The sequence below is a fragment of the Falco naumanni genome, chromosome 8 (genome assembly GCF_017639655.2).
Source record: "Falco naumanni isolate bFalNau1 chromosome 8, bFalNau1.pat, whole genome shotgun sequence".
In the NCBI taxonomy this organism is placed as follows: Eukaryota; Metazoa; Chordata; class Aves; order Falconiformes; family Falconidae; genus Falco; species Falco naumanni.
Window position 1 is genome coordinate 17,280,457 of NC_054061.1, and position 15,631 is coordinate 17,296,087.

General features: G+C 39.3%; 1 protein-coding gene across 1 annotated transcript in view; it reads right to left on the reverse strand.

Moving 5' to 3' along the window:
• SLIT3 (slit guidance ligand 3) overlaps positions 1 to 15,631 on the reverse strand; it is a 530,317-nt gene that overhangs the window by 394,670 nt on the left and 120,016 nt on the right. The gene's annotated exons all lie outside the window — the stretch shown is intronic.

Genomic DNA, 15,631 nt, shown 5'->3' on the forward strand with positions numbered 1-15,631 from the left:
AACACAAAGACCATTCCATAACCTATTTTTTGCAGCCAGGAGTTTTCACATGGAAGTTGGAGACAATCGGGCTTGAGGCTAATAAATCTTTCATAATTTATAACAACTTTGCAAGAAAGTGGAAGACAGAGCAGACGAATTAGTTAGCAAGACTTGGTTTGGAGACAGATTGTATAACGCAGTCCTCATTATACTTGCACAATAGTTTATTACACACCTGTTACACATACTAAGTATGGCCAAGAAGGAAAAACAAGCCAAGTAAAATTACTATGCTTGTTGCTGTTGTGGATGTCATGATGTGATGGGAAGACAAAAACATAGTGGACATAGCAAACTAAAATGTATAAAACCAGACCAATGGCAACTAGGTTGTTAGTACATCCTGGATGTGTTTCTCACACAGTTGCACTTGGCTCAAGATTTATGAAACTGTGTAAGTAAAGCAAAGGAAAAAATCACTTGGAAAAAAAGCATTTTCATTGACAGATCAGTCCTACAGTAGCGAGCATCATTCTTACATGAGTACACCCAAGCTATGTGGTTAGAAAAAAAACCAGCGCATATTTGTAGCTTGTACAAGGAGCTGAGCTTTGTGTATCACTAGGAAATTATTAAGCCCCAGCAATTTTTACCTCCAGAGGGGAGTATCAGCCTTATCTGTGGGTTCAGCAGTGTTTTCTTTTTATTTGCTGCTTGTCACAATTACAAACTTTCAGTAAGGAACTGGACCACTCGTGGTAATTTAGTACCAGATAAAGATCTGTGAAGCCAGATGGCAGCTCACATTCTAACAGCTACAAATTGCTACATTGGCATAGGAAATCAAGATAGTTATCAATTCACTACTCCTATTCCAGGTTTCCAATTCCTTCTCTATTTCTGTCTTAACTATTTAAGCCAACCTAGACCAACATCTTAGCCCATGGCTGCCAACTTTCACAGCTCAAGCTAGGGCCAAATGCAGTGATCTACGTAAGGACGGCTGTTTCAGACAATCCGAAAACGTGCTGAACACGTACTGCTGCCACTTGTAACTGGTTTGTACCCCGTAGGATACTCTGTCATTTCAACTACAGTCACCAATTCAGCCTACGAATGTAAACATTTTGTCCATCATACATACTAATGACTTGGAAAAGTTTCTGCTTCAGTAACCTTCATGTTTCTACTATCCCCAAAATAATTTTCTAAGACATTCAATGTTTCACATCGAATGTGCAAATATAAGAACCGATGCCACCATCTGTGACAAAATGTCCCATTATTTCATTGGAGCTACTATTTAGCTGAAAAACATATCTGCTGAAATTTGACCAAGTCTGATGACCTCTTCCAGCAATCAATAATCAAGGTAGAAGGAAAAGGTGGCTTGTTTGACCTTTCAAAAGTGTATCAACTCTGTTTGGCCAGGTCAGCTTTTAAAAAGCTATTTTGGTTTCCAACGCTTAGACTTGTTGCACAGACTGGACATGTCTGTGCAGTGTCTGCATTAGTCTCTTTAAATGCTCCACTAAGCAGGACAAGCTCAGAGGAGGAAATGAATTCACAACAGGAGATCCTCTAGTTGATTAACTTCACCCTCAGTGGTGGATGTCAGTCATGTTAATTGGAATCAATACACAGCAGTTAAGGGGGCACAGGGATAATCAGGCAGGGCAGGGACAGGCCCATCAGTTCTTAAAATAAGCTATCTGTTAACGACTTACAGTGGCATGTGACAAACCTTCCCTCCAAAGGAATGCAAAGCATCTCCAAAATTCCAATTTAACACACAAATAAAGATAATTTGGCAACACTTAGCTTACAATCTAGCAATAAAGGAAATAGTCATTATGAATTAAATCAATGTTAATTTGATCAAAGTAGTAAAATGAAAAATTAGGCTCCCAGAAACACTTATAGGAAATCTTTGGTCCAGCTTTTACACAGAATAAAAATGGAAGCTGAGGTCTTCAAATCCTGTCATAGGTAATTTTAATTATGCCAGGCTGCAACTTCATTGTACACCTAAAGCTGAAAGTCAATGCAGTTTCAAAAGTGGTAACACATCACAAAAAGAAAAGGGAATAAAACCCCCAAAGATTTTCTACTCTGTATATGAGAAATCACTAGGGACACCCATTTAGAACAGCCACATCCTAAGCATCTCCTTCTCTGTTGCATCTACAGTCTAGCACCATGCCTTCCTCCCACTCCGCAATCCAGCACGCTATCCTGATCTGCAAGGCCAAGACTTAAGTCTGACACACGGGTTGTTGGAACAAGACACATCTTAAGTGTTACGCCATACACAGAAAAACTTCTTGGATGGATGTCACCAAACATTCCTGAAGAAAAATACAGTCCTGCCTGGAGCACCATGAGTTAACCTTCCTTGCCACAAGGTCTGGGGTCTGGTACTGGCACACAGGTATGAAACACCCAATCTCAACCCCTGCTGCACATGTTGATGTTGAGAAGTCTGTTTCAATACAATAGTAAGACAAATAATGCACCTGTAAGAAAATGTATTGTCATTTATTTTAGAACACAAAATACCACTGAATTTCGGCTTCACAGGACAATTTTTATTAGCCCTTTAAACACAATGCAATACAAAAAGGAGCAAATTAACCTTTGGCCAAAGGCTTTTGTATCTTGCCTCTAGTCCTTTAGGGAGTGAAATGAATGCCAGATGTTTTATTGCAATGTCTTCATACTCTAACTACAGCAAATATCTCCAAGGCAGGATCAGGGTATTTTATTTGTTATTACAAAGGCATCAAATCATATTTAACAGATTTATATAAAATCTGTAGCCATCTACATTCCATCATCCTTCCCATTAAACTTAACCTAGCCTAACGAATTAGGTGCACAGATTAAGATCACAGGTTTTTTCCTCCTCGGACCTACACAAAGTCTTTGTGAAATCTGGTTAAGCGCTTCAAGGTGGGAGGTTTTCTGTTAGCCTCCTTAGTCATTATACAGTGTAACAAAAGGAAAGGAAATAAAGGCATCCTATACTTCACTGTCGCTATCAACTGGTCATCCCCTCCGCAAATAAACATGTTTTAGAGTCCAAAGTTGTTAAAAGAACTCTGAAGTCAAGAAAATCAACGATTTCCTCTTTAAAATCTCAGCTCTGCCTTCTGAGTTTCTGCTGTCTGTCAGTGCTAAAATATCGACCCTGCCATGCAGCGGGTCACTCCTGCCACTGTGGACGACAGTATCATGCCATCCACCACAAGCTCACTTGGATATCAAGGGAAGGAGAGACATTCAGTTTGCTAATGCAGAGAAAGCGGCTTTCTCAAGCTACCAGGCTCAAAGCTGTGTGCACGCTGCAATGAAACCTTGTTTTAAATTAATTACAAAGAGATTACTGATCTCACTCTGCAGCCTGAGAACTCTAAAAGCATCATCTCCCAGTTCACTGGGGTTAGGCATCAATGTCTCCTCTTTCTCTAAAACTACCTATCAGAATAAGTAGCCTTCGGAGATAAACCCAGCGCATGTGAAAGCCATTCCAACCAACTGAAGGTTCTCAAGGCTATTCTTTGGAATTAAACTTCCCTCACCACTTTATAAAAAGCATCAGATCTGTTGTTGAGATTTTTTGGGTTTGTTTTTTTTTAATTACAATATTTCTTTAATTTTTGGTGCCAGTGTGTTTTTTCTGACAACGGCTCTATCTTCAGTAAGAATGTGAACACAAATGCGCCGGCTCAGCACCCATGAGGACTTCCTCAGAAAAGGGTTTCCATTCCTACGTTACACCAAGTGCTCTGGACAAAATAACCCACTACACGATCTAGTGAAAGCCCATACTCTCTTGACTTTCAGTTTCTTTGTCTACAAAAACACTAAAACTACCACACCCAACTGAATAATTTTTTAAAGTTTATGATCTTCAAAAGAAATGTACTTAATACATATCTTACCAAAAAAGGTCTGTCCACACAACAGTAATATCTGAATGCAAACCAGACATTACAGCACTGTCTTTCTTTGAGCATCTAGCTTAATTTTACTCACATTCCCACAACAAGTACCTCAACAACAGACACACTCATCACTTGCCAAGGGAAGACTCAGATGTCAAACCAAGAGACGTGCCTTTACAGGCTATATAATAGCGCTGAATGTACAGGGTATAATATACCAACGCTGACTTGATTTCATCACCTCACTACAGTCCTAAAATTCCAGCAAACAAAGCAGATAGTTGGATACTTCTCAAGATTGCTGTTAAGTTACTGGCATTGCTGGTATGACTTTTTCCCTAGTTAAATGAAATACAAATGAAGAAATATTGGCTTCAGCAAATCACCCATTTTCGCACAAAATTCGTATGGGAGAGTCTCAATATTCACACTACTTACTCCATCCTTTCAGTTTAATAACTGCCCTCATCAACTAGTAGAAGTGATCTGGTAAGTTAAAGTAGCCTGGCTGATGCTGTTAGCACTCCTTCGGGTAAAAAGAACAGTAACAACAAAAAAAGTATCCTTTCTTCCTGTAGAAAGTTAATTTATTTTCTTGTATTTGCCTAATTTAAAATCTTAATATCTTAGAATCATTAAATCATTTAGGTTGGAAAAGACCTTTAAGATGGCACTCAGGATGATCTGCCCTGTAACTTTTCATGGCACCAAAGTCAGGCTGACAGGCCTGTAGCTCCCCAGATCCTTCAGGGAAAAAAAATACTTTCAGGCATTTCACTCTGGTAAGACCACATGCAAAACACTACATTACATCCTGTACCCTTTTTCTTTATCCCAGGAACAGACAAAGCAAAGGACGACAATGAAGTGCAGTATGAAAACTGAAGTAGTGTGCTCTATGGTGAGCATGTTGAAATCCCTACAGCAGTTATGCTGGCCAGATATAATCCTGGATGCAATTGGTACTCTATAGGCTGGTAAGAGAATCAAACGCCTTCACCTGAAAACATCTGTCTGCCCCTGTGCTAACTACTGGTGGCCACACATTTTCAAGCTGCAGAACCCACTGAATATCCATTTACATACTTCTGTGACCAAACGTAGGCCCCCTGTCCATCCCATGTTATTTTCTGAAAGGGCAGTCACTGCCAATACAAGTCAAACGAACTTGATATAAACTGAGTAACTCAAGAATATTTGTACGAATGAGGGTTAAACCTCCACTGAAGTCCTAAGACCCATGCCAATTCAAGCATCAAATTAACAGAAAAAAAATAGAAAAGAACCTTTTTTTCCAATGGTTTTACATTAATAGTTCCAAACAATATCAGTTCAGCTAGAAACAGAGAACAAGGACGTAGTCTTGACACAGCACAGCAGTACAGATGAGTTGAATATGATATACTGTCAAATTTAATAGCTTCAGAAATAACAAATTAGAGACATAATTGGAATTTCAGATAGCTTCTGAAGCAATGCTCTTTTAAAACAAATCAAGACTAAGGGAACGTTCTGGCATTTTACTCCTCAACTTGGAATACTTGGATGAAAGAAAACATGAAACATAACATTTGTATATTTTGAGTATAGCATGTTGTTTTGTATTATTTTCATCCTTTTATCGCAATTCATTTCTAGAAGAGATATTTGAACTTAAGGGATAATTGTCAACTTAACAAAAAATGGTAAGGATTCTTGTTTCACCATCACAAATGGTTTCCATCACTTGTGTCTTGTTTTGACAGCATATGCATTCTTATATTAGCTGTATCATACCTCTATGTTTTGTATCTAAACCTTAGAACTATTTCTATAGTTGCTTTCCATTAATATAAAGCATTTTATTATTACAGCAAGCCCAAGTATGAATGTTTTATGCACAATGAAGACAAGCTGGTTCCAACAAAGTACAGTTTAACCCCAACTGCATAGACCGAGTTTGCCTAGGTCAGCGTTACAGCTCTCGACCACCTGGAGAGATGTGAAGAGACTCATGGGGTAAGCAGTAACATGGCTCCTTGGGACTGGAAGAGTGAGAATTAGCTGTCATTACTGACTGCAAACATTTAAATTACCTTGGGAACTGTTAAATGCCTCTAATTGATGGATGAAGCCTGTTTCTCCCAAGGCTAGGGGCATTTGCACCTCTGGCCTATAATTGCATTGATGTTTCATTCTGCAGGAACTGAGCCTGGTACTGACATCAGGAATCACACAAAAGCATTTAACTGAAAAATTCCTACTCGCAAAACCAACCACTTGAAAAGCACCCGATGAAATAAGCAATGTTTCTTATGAAGTGAATCCATACAGTATGAGCAGTCACTAATGTAAAGTACGTTAAGCATTTAACTAAAAATTGACAAAGTTATTTTAAGTAATTTCACACAGTCAAAAGACTGCAAAGGTGAACAGGGGCAGAGTCCCCTAACAAGAGCACACTTGATCCTGATATCTCCTAGAACATTAAAAGGGCTGATCCTGGCACCATGTGAGTAAACTACCAAACACAACTTAGCGTTGCTGCTGCAAAACGCTATAACCAGGCAGTGTTTCTTCAGAGGTTCCATATAACAGAAGACTACATTTAATTCAAACTAACGAAGCTGAAAAATCGTGATGTTCCTTTGTTTTTACTCAACAAAATGAACACAGGATTGAGGTCTAAAACTGAAAAGCACAAGAGCCTTCTCATTGAAGCAGTTGATGGGAGGGCTTACTTGAGGACTTTGGGGTTTTTTCCTAATTTATTTCCTTGAAACACAAACCATACTTTTATTGAATACATATGGTTCTCCACTCTTCATTAGAACCTCTAAATATTATTGTAATAAAAGCAATACAGCTAAACCCAAATATGGTTTTTGTAGTTCTCTGAAATACGTGAGAAAGCAGCTCAAGTATGAAAGCTGCAAAGTACAGGATTACCTGAGATTCAAGCATACACCATTCGCAATCTTACAGATTACAGTGCATCAGCATTACAAAGATCACATGCCCTGAATTTCTTTTTATCTCAGCATTAATGTCAGCTATATATTTTAGTAACAAAGTAAATCAATCAACAGTAAAGTATTGTCAGGATTTCAGGGCTTGTCTGTTGTCTTCATTAAATCCCATCCTTAGCTCTTCTTTTGGGATTATGAAGTTTCTCTCAATTATTTTTGCCTTACCCCATATTAAGAGAAGCTAAACACAAACAACATCAACTGATGGTCCAGAATACAACAGACTCAGCCACTCCACACCAGTATCAGTTGTCCTATACCCTCTTTCTCTTCTGTCAAGATGACAAACCAAGTTTTACAGAGATGAAACTGCAAGGGATAGTGGCCTAAAAAGAAAAAAAAAAAAAAAAAAAAGACATACAGGCTTCTCCTCCGTCAGGTAGGTCGTATGAGTTAGACAAAACAGCCTTCAGGGAAGGGTAAGGTACCTCAAAGTAAAAAGCTGAACACGTTTCTCAAACAGGGAATGCAGCAGGAAGAAGTGATGAGGACTAGCAATATTCCATGTAAAAAGCTAATTGTGCCTGCACTGCGAGCTGGTAGGACAGAGACAGAAGAAAAGCAGCAGCAGCAGCTCAAGCTTGTCTAGTCAATGAATGCACAAATGCAGGACATCAGCAGTTAGAACACCAGTCCTAACCTCTGCTAACAATTCTTTATTAAGAACAGGAAAATTGAGAACAATGTGTCTGCAAGATAATAACAGACAGCAGTCAGTCCCCTTCCTGCACCCTGAAGCACTCTCAGGCTGGCTCCTTCATGCTGCAGGACAGTGGGGCTCCAGCGCATGCACACACAGGGGCTCCAGCCCCTGCAGGGATGTGGGGGCAACACAAAGAGGATGGAGCAGCTGTCTCCCACCAAATTCAGAAATTTTCCTGCCGACACCACGAGGGCTGGGGGGTTCAATACCTGGTACGAAAGAGTGAAGCCAATGGCTGGAAACACAGACTGGAGAACTGTCAGGCAAAAAAGAACCATGCACATGTGACAAACCCAGTTTCTACATGCTTTGGGTCTGACAAATCCTAGCTTAGACACTGTTTCATCTCCTGTGGATTAGTGAATCAGACAAATGCTCGCCCTGTGACAATGAGATCTAGTTTTGTTATCTCTAAATATTCTCCAAGTCCAGCCAGCCTGAAATAACACATATTAGGGTTGTGTTCCCTTTAACATGCACATTTTCTCTGTGAAAGATGGATTGATGGCAAAAATTGATCCAGAGCATCCTAGGACTACATCTGAAAAGTGTTTAACTCCAATACCAGGATTAGGATCCCTTACAGTCAAGACATGAATGTCTTGTAGAAGCTGCTTTGCCAAAACCACAATAATTACGCATTGTGTTTAAAGAAGGAACTAAAAGAGAAAAATGATGCTATCAAATTACTGATGCACTCATCATCCAGTCAAAACCAGATGCCTCCTCCTTACCTAGATGCAAAGGCCCGAAAGAAGGTTAAAAAAACAAAAAAAGTTTTCAGTGTGGCTTAAGTAGTCACAGAATTCTTGCATGCACATCATTATTTTATTAGCTACAGCTCAACCACAACATTAACTGTTCATGTCTCTACCTGGCTATTCATGACAACGTGCAACTAACGATTAGATTTTACTCTCTGCCTGCTTTCATTTCTGTACTCTGCTCCCACCAATTTAACGACGACAAGTTAGTTAAGAAGCAAGACACAGCAGGCTGAGCTGGACACGAAACAACCATCTACAACACTTTGAACCTGTAACAGAGGAAAATGGCTAAACTAGGTAAGTGTCATTAGAACAGCCCAATAAGCTATTTTATTTCTTTGAGTCAGACCGTGGTTCTTAAAGCTTACAAATTTGACAAATCCGGAACACATGCCCTCTCTCAAACGACTAGCAAATTTGGGCCTCCTAAATAGGAGTAGTGCTCAACAGCTGTATTCATAGAAGTCCCAAACAGCTAAACTCCGGAAAGAGTTGCACCTGCCACAAAGGTGGGCAGGTGCTGTAAATGACATTAAACCGCTGCTGAATCTAGGAGCCTACTGACAAAGGCAACTGTTAACTCCAGGGCTTTGAAGCTTTGAATAACTTTTATATCAAACTGAAATATTTTAAATCAGATGAGTGTTGGTGGTTTTTTGGCAGAAGGCTGGGATATTTGGTTTTTTTGTTGCTTTATTTTAATTTTAATCAGCCTACAATTTATTTTTATTCAAGTACTTTATATATTTATTATTATTTAAAGGTAAAACTACTTGTATTTACAATATATTTGCCTATGAGTAACAAGCACTTTATTTTGGAAAGATCACCACTACCAACCGCAAAGATTGAGATACAGTGAAAACTGGGAGGGTTCAGCCTTACTACTAATTGAAGTTCTTTAAATAGTTTTCTTACTCCTCCAAACACTTTCCTGGGGCAAGCAGGGGGTGGAATTTCTCATGCGATAAGTACTTCAGTATTGATAACTTCAGGAAATTGTTACTTCCCTCTCCATTTGATGCCCAACCCTATTAGACATTGCCTTGGACTTCTTGTTTTACAGTACAATCCACTTGCAGCCAAACTGGATACATATGGCATGCAAGAACTAGTAAGAGTATTGCAATGAAAGTTTTGTGTGATGTCTTGCATTGTAAATCTGAATCCCTGACAGTGTTTAAACCTGTGAAATGCAGAGGGAATTTAAATAATGATTCAGTTATGGAAGCAGGTGGTTGTTCAACTTGCTGAATGTTCATCCTGCTGTTAACAGCTTACACATTTATACTACAGTACATGAAACAGTAAAGCACTAGAAAGAATATAAGGTGTTAACAACCACTACAAAATATTTCTGTAAGGTTACATTTCCTCCATTTCCCATCAGCATAAATTCTGACAACAAAACCCAATATTAATCCATGCATTCATTCATCTTTAGCATCTGCTTTTAATTTACACATTAATAGAAAGCAACATTTCATTATTAAGTTTTTCTTATTAGTGATTGAATCAATATTTCTGCCCCTTTGGTAGTGTCAGTTCATTAATTTCCTGAGGCTGATAAGTTTATTCAGATATTTCAAAACGAGACCATATTCTGTTTAAACAAACAGAAAACACAGAACATGCTGCTTCACAGAGACTTCATGGCACATCTGCATCTCCTTAGTGGAATCACTTCTTCATTAGCAGCATAGCCTTCACTTCCCATCTAATAGGCTGAGCCACATATAATCCACAAGTAATCACACCGTACTGGTGGGTACTTAAGTACACTCGTATAACCAAAGCCCATTTAATTGGAAAAACCACACAATAGCCATGGTAATAAAACGGTCCATATTCTGACACCCCAAATAATATTCTCTACCCCTTACTGAAATAAACTCTGCAAACTTCCACAGTCATAAAGTCTTTGGTAATACCAAGTAGCACATAAATTTGCAAGCCTTTCAGACAACAAACACACCAAACCACACAGGTTTATATTTATAACACTGTGTAAACACAGGGGTGTTCATGCTAATGCATTTTTCATCCAAATCTGAAATTAGCAAAACTATCACAAATAGCGGAGAACAACCCTGACAGCAGCATTCCTTACTAATGCTCAATGTGTACTGGCAAAAAGTTAACAAATATAAATAATAATAAAAAAAACCACACCCCAAAAAAAGGCTGATATATTTTGCAGCCAGAAAGACTTTAGGCAGCAGCTTTACACTTAGGGGCACACAGAACCATGCTGAAAGATATGTTTCATTGACCAAGGAAACTTTTGGGCTACCCCTAAATTCCTCTGCAGTTCCGTGAGTTAGGAAAGAAGTTTAAATACAAATTCACAATGATGAGAGGGACTGAGCACCTGATCCCTTTGGAAATCATTTGCAGCAGTTAGACCTACTGTCTTTTGCTTCTGCCAGAGATTAGAGCCCTGACAGCAAAAATTATCATGGGAGCACCCCAGAATTCCTTCCACTGCACAAACAACCAGGTTTGCTCAGGTTCTCCGTACGGGCTGACTTTCCACTGAAGCACGGCAGGGAACACACTGGAAGTCCTGCCTCTGCTGAGCCTGGCACGGCAAACAGAAATTGTGATGTCTTAATCAGGATGGCTGAATGTTGAGGGCGGGGTGCATGGCAGCACAGCAAAGCTGCCTCCCCACGCTGCACAGGAAGTGCAGGAGCTCCCGCAGGCAGGCGGGCAGGCAGGCGGGCAGGCAGGCGGGCAGGCAGGCGGGCAGGCAGGCAGGCGGGCAGGCAGGCGGGCAGGCAGGCGGGCAGGCAGGCGGGCAGGCAGGCGGGCAGGCAGGCAGGCGGGCAGGCAGGCGGGCAGGCAGGCGGGCAGGCAGGCGGGCAGGCCGGCCTCTTTGCCTCTCATCACAGGCTCTGCTATTAGTAACCTCCCAGGGACAGCCATCAGGTGGACACTGCATTGTATTTGGGAACATGTAGATGCCGCAGAGTATTATACTGTGATTATCCATTTACCTCTTTGTAGACAGTTTTTCACCTAGCAATCCATATTCAGGATTTCTGAGGGTTCAGTTTGGTGTGGGTTTTTGTTTGTTTGTTTGTTCTTAAAGAATTTCCCCAGATATCTAAGTGCAAGTTAAAGTAACAGAATTATTGCAGTTGTTAAGCGAAGTCAAGTGTAAACAATGAACAATATTCTTCAGTAACTTTGAAACCCAGGAAATATATGAAAGGCAGTTTATACAAACAACAGCTTCTGTAGCTGCATAAAGGGAGTGAAACAGCTGACAGAACCGTATCACTTTTGTTCTTTCAAATAATCTGTTTTGACAATGTCACAGTAGAACACATACATTAGTGATTTCTCATTTGTATCAGCTTCACTGGTGGAGAATCAGAGTTAATTTCCTATCTAAAGAAAACCACATGCGTGTTTTACCACTTCCTGCCTTTTGGAAAAGCCCAAGTCCACCTACGATTCCCAGCTCATGAACCAACTTCACTGTTTCCTTTGGAAGATGACAGGAATCCACTAATGATGTTAATGACTACAAAGTTTTTAAAATTGAGACAATTACCTCTTTCAGTCTCTAAACAGGTAATCAGTTGTGACCAACTTTTCTCAATTTGCTAACAATCAGTAATTCTTAACTAAACATTTAAAAGCATAAGGACTTCATTTAAAAGTTTAAGTAGAATCAGTATAAAACTTAAATGACACCATCTGTTCTTAGCAGACCACATTCTTTAAGTGTTGTAACTAGAAGAGGGCTGTATAGCTCATCAAAAGATAGAAACCTGCATGCTAAAATTAAGAAAGTCTCTTGAAATTCACATCCAGAAATAATCTGAGGCACGTTCTTAATTATTATCTACCACCAAAAGGCAATGCGTTCATTCATTTAGTGCCCATCACAGATGCCACTGAAGGGGCACAGAAAAATAAATCCCACTGGGATTACAGAGTGAGAAAAAGTACTATAAAGATGTACAGTAATAAGAAATCATGCTTAAACTCCAACTTGTTCTGTAAAATCAGAAAAGGTGTTCAAGGATTTAACTATATGAATATATAGACAATGTTTTAATAAGCTGGTGAGGTTTTCTAATAAGCTACAGTGAAAAGAAAAACATTAAAACAAAGTATTACTCTAAAAGTAAAACCAATTAAGTTCAACATGATTTATTCAAGTTTCATTTAAAAAATTACCTTCATTTTTTAAAAAACAAATGAACGGTTTTCAGGATGACATTATCCTTCATGTTGACATTGCAAGGGGTGAAGGAGTTTTTCACAAAATGACGACACTTTACAACATCAACCATACGATGACGGACACACTCAAAATGAAAGTTGTGCACGTTTGTACTGCAATCGTAATACAAAAACATGTGGTGTGTTCTATAACATCACAATTTGGTGTTTTGAAAAATAGTCCTGTATAAACCACAGTGAAAATAAACTGCAGCATGTGTCTCACACGAAGCAGTCACAAACTTGCACGCCTCCTCTATTGTGGTGAAAACTCATGTGCACGCACCACAAACAGTTCTGCTTCTACTCATAAAGATTTTACTTAAATGAGTATGGAAGTTTGAGTTCTAATACCAGCTATATGCTTGTTCTTTGTCACACTAGTCAGAGTCACTCTTCCATTATGCAGAGCACTTCCAGGAGAATACCTGGATTCCTTTTCTCTGTAGGATTTCTTTCCTTACTTACCAAATTTGTTGAAGCATGGTTTCAGGTGGAGGTGGGAATAACACCACCACACAAAATCATTCTTTGCTGAAAGTCTTTTAGAAAGACTGCCAAGCAGAGAACATAAACCATCCAGCCCTTACCTGAAATCATCACACTAAATACTTGAACTCAGGGAGACTTTGCAGCTGATGATAGCACACAATGTCTTTATCAAAAATACAACCCCCTGGCCCATTCTTTCAGTGTTTTAGGGAGAGCTTCTGAACAGAGTAAACCACGTAAATCACAATTTAGGAGGCTGGGGTGAGAGGGGTGGAGATTGCAACCCTCCCACTGGGGCAGCAAAACATTCCTGGGTAGTTTGGGGTGATGGCAGGGCCAGGGGCTGCAGGTGCTGCCTAATTCTAGAGGCTCAGGAGGCACGTCGTTTTATAAACCTTTGCTCTCACTCTGTCATCTGTAAAATTTGTACAAAAGCCTAAGTGATTTTCAGTTCAGTGTTAGGATACACACTGCATCCTGGTCACAGCAGCTGTTATTTCTGCATAAATGGAAGATGATGACACACCTGCAACCAAGAGGTGGTTTGTTTTAGATTATGAACCTCCCTTACACTACTCCAAAACACTACTGCATTCACATGTATAAAGCTTTCCAGGAGCACAAAGTCTCAAAATCTGAATAGGTCAAAAAAATTGTGCTATAAATGTGTATTTAATATTATGGGTTTGATACTAACTTAGCCAGTTTGCGTTTTTCCAAGTTAAGCTTTCTGAGTTTCCACTGTATACTCATGCTGGAAAACCACCCGTACCAAAATTACGGAGAATACAAAATAGACATGAGTCTATTTTAAATCACTGTTACATCTACTATCATAAAGAACTACACACTTAAAATATGTTAACACCAGCACTCCATATCCACCTAATAACACTACCTTTAAGCACATCAGGGAAGCTGGAACAGGGAGAGGTTTATTAACCTCAAGTAAGCAGCACCAGCTTTCCAACCAGATCTTGAAACTACAAAATCTCACAAGGAAATTATTCTCAGAAAATATGCAGACTACACAAATGTGGTACCAATGTGTTAACGAGCCACGTCCTCAACCTTCAGGTGGCAAGTCTGCACACACACATACACACAGACAGAAAAACCCAGTATCAGCAAGGTGGGGAAACTAGCAACAGCTCTTCCATGACTAAGATTCCACCCTGCTCTCACTAGTTATCCATGAAGTATCAGTTTCATCCCCCTATCAACAAATGCCTTCCTTGCAACCTCAGACTTGTCTTCCCACTGGACAAGAAATCAGTTCTTGCTCAGTTCACATGTTTCTTTTACAAACATGACAATCTATTACTGAACTCTTTGTAACAATCACATCAAGAAAAAAAATATTTTCATCCCCACTTTTTAAATACTTTTGATTTTCCTGTGGTCCACTGTATGAAATTTGAATCATTTAATCTCTGCCTTTGTTTGCCATTGTGTACCATACAGACTTTGAGAGTTCTGAGATTGACATTTAATTCTACCAATTATTGTTGTTTCTTGGGTTTCATTCCAGTAAACCTGAAGGGATCAACTGCTACAGAATAGTATTACATTCTCATTCAGAAATGGACAAGAACAAATTTCATAGTCATTACACCATTTTCAATGGTGGTACACTTATATTCTTTACAGATGACTATTGATTTTCACTTTTATGGAGAGGAAGGCATTTCAGTTACTATTACTTCATTTGTAAAAAGGCTATAAACGAGACACAAGTAAGATGCATTGTCAAGAAACTGCTAAAATGAGAATCAAAATGTGCTGAAATACCTGCATGTAACTATTCAGCTATGATTGTAATTAGCTGCTTTAAAATCATAGTAATGAGCTAATGGAGTAGTACTCACACAGAGGAAGTCAATGGGAATCCATTATAAAGCTAATTAAAAGACAATCTATAAGAAGAGTCATGGAGTTTTTTCTCCCTATCAGGTCACACAAACTAGTGAACAGGCACTTGGAATATTTCTGCCAGCAAGGCTGGGAAGCATCACTCCCCTTGTGCCCGTAAAAGCACAGTATGTTTTGCTTTAAGGGAACCTTCTACTTCACCAAGAGACAAGAAAAGATTTTGTTCTATTTTATGTATGAATAGAATGAAAATAGGAGAGGTGTAAATAAGAGTATCTAGACACACATGGCACTCGTGCTCACTGGCTGAACATCTGTGCTGCACTAGCAATGAAGCTAAATGCCAAACAACTGGGTAAGAAGTGAGAAGTTGGCCAACCCTTCCACCGTTACTTCAGCGATGCTCTTCCTCCAGCCCCAGTGGCCCGTTCATAACCTCTTTGCCAGCCAGAAGGAAAAAGTCAAGAAAGAAAATAATGTACAATTGTTCACAGTTTAGCAATGCTAACTTTATTGAAGCCTATAATTAATTATTTTAGTAATGACTTGTAATTAGCCCAACAGATAAAGATTTATGGAAGATTCAAAAAGAAAAGTAGAAGCAAATACCTGAGCAAAATT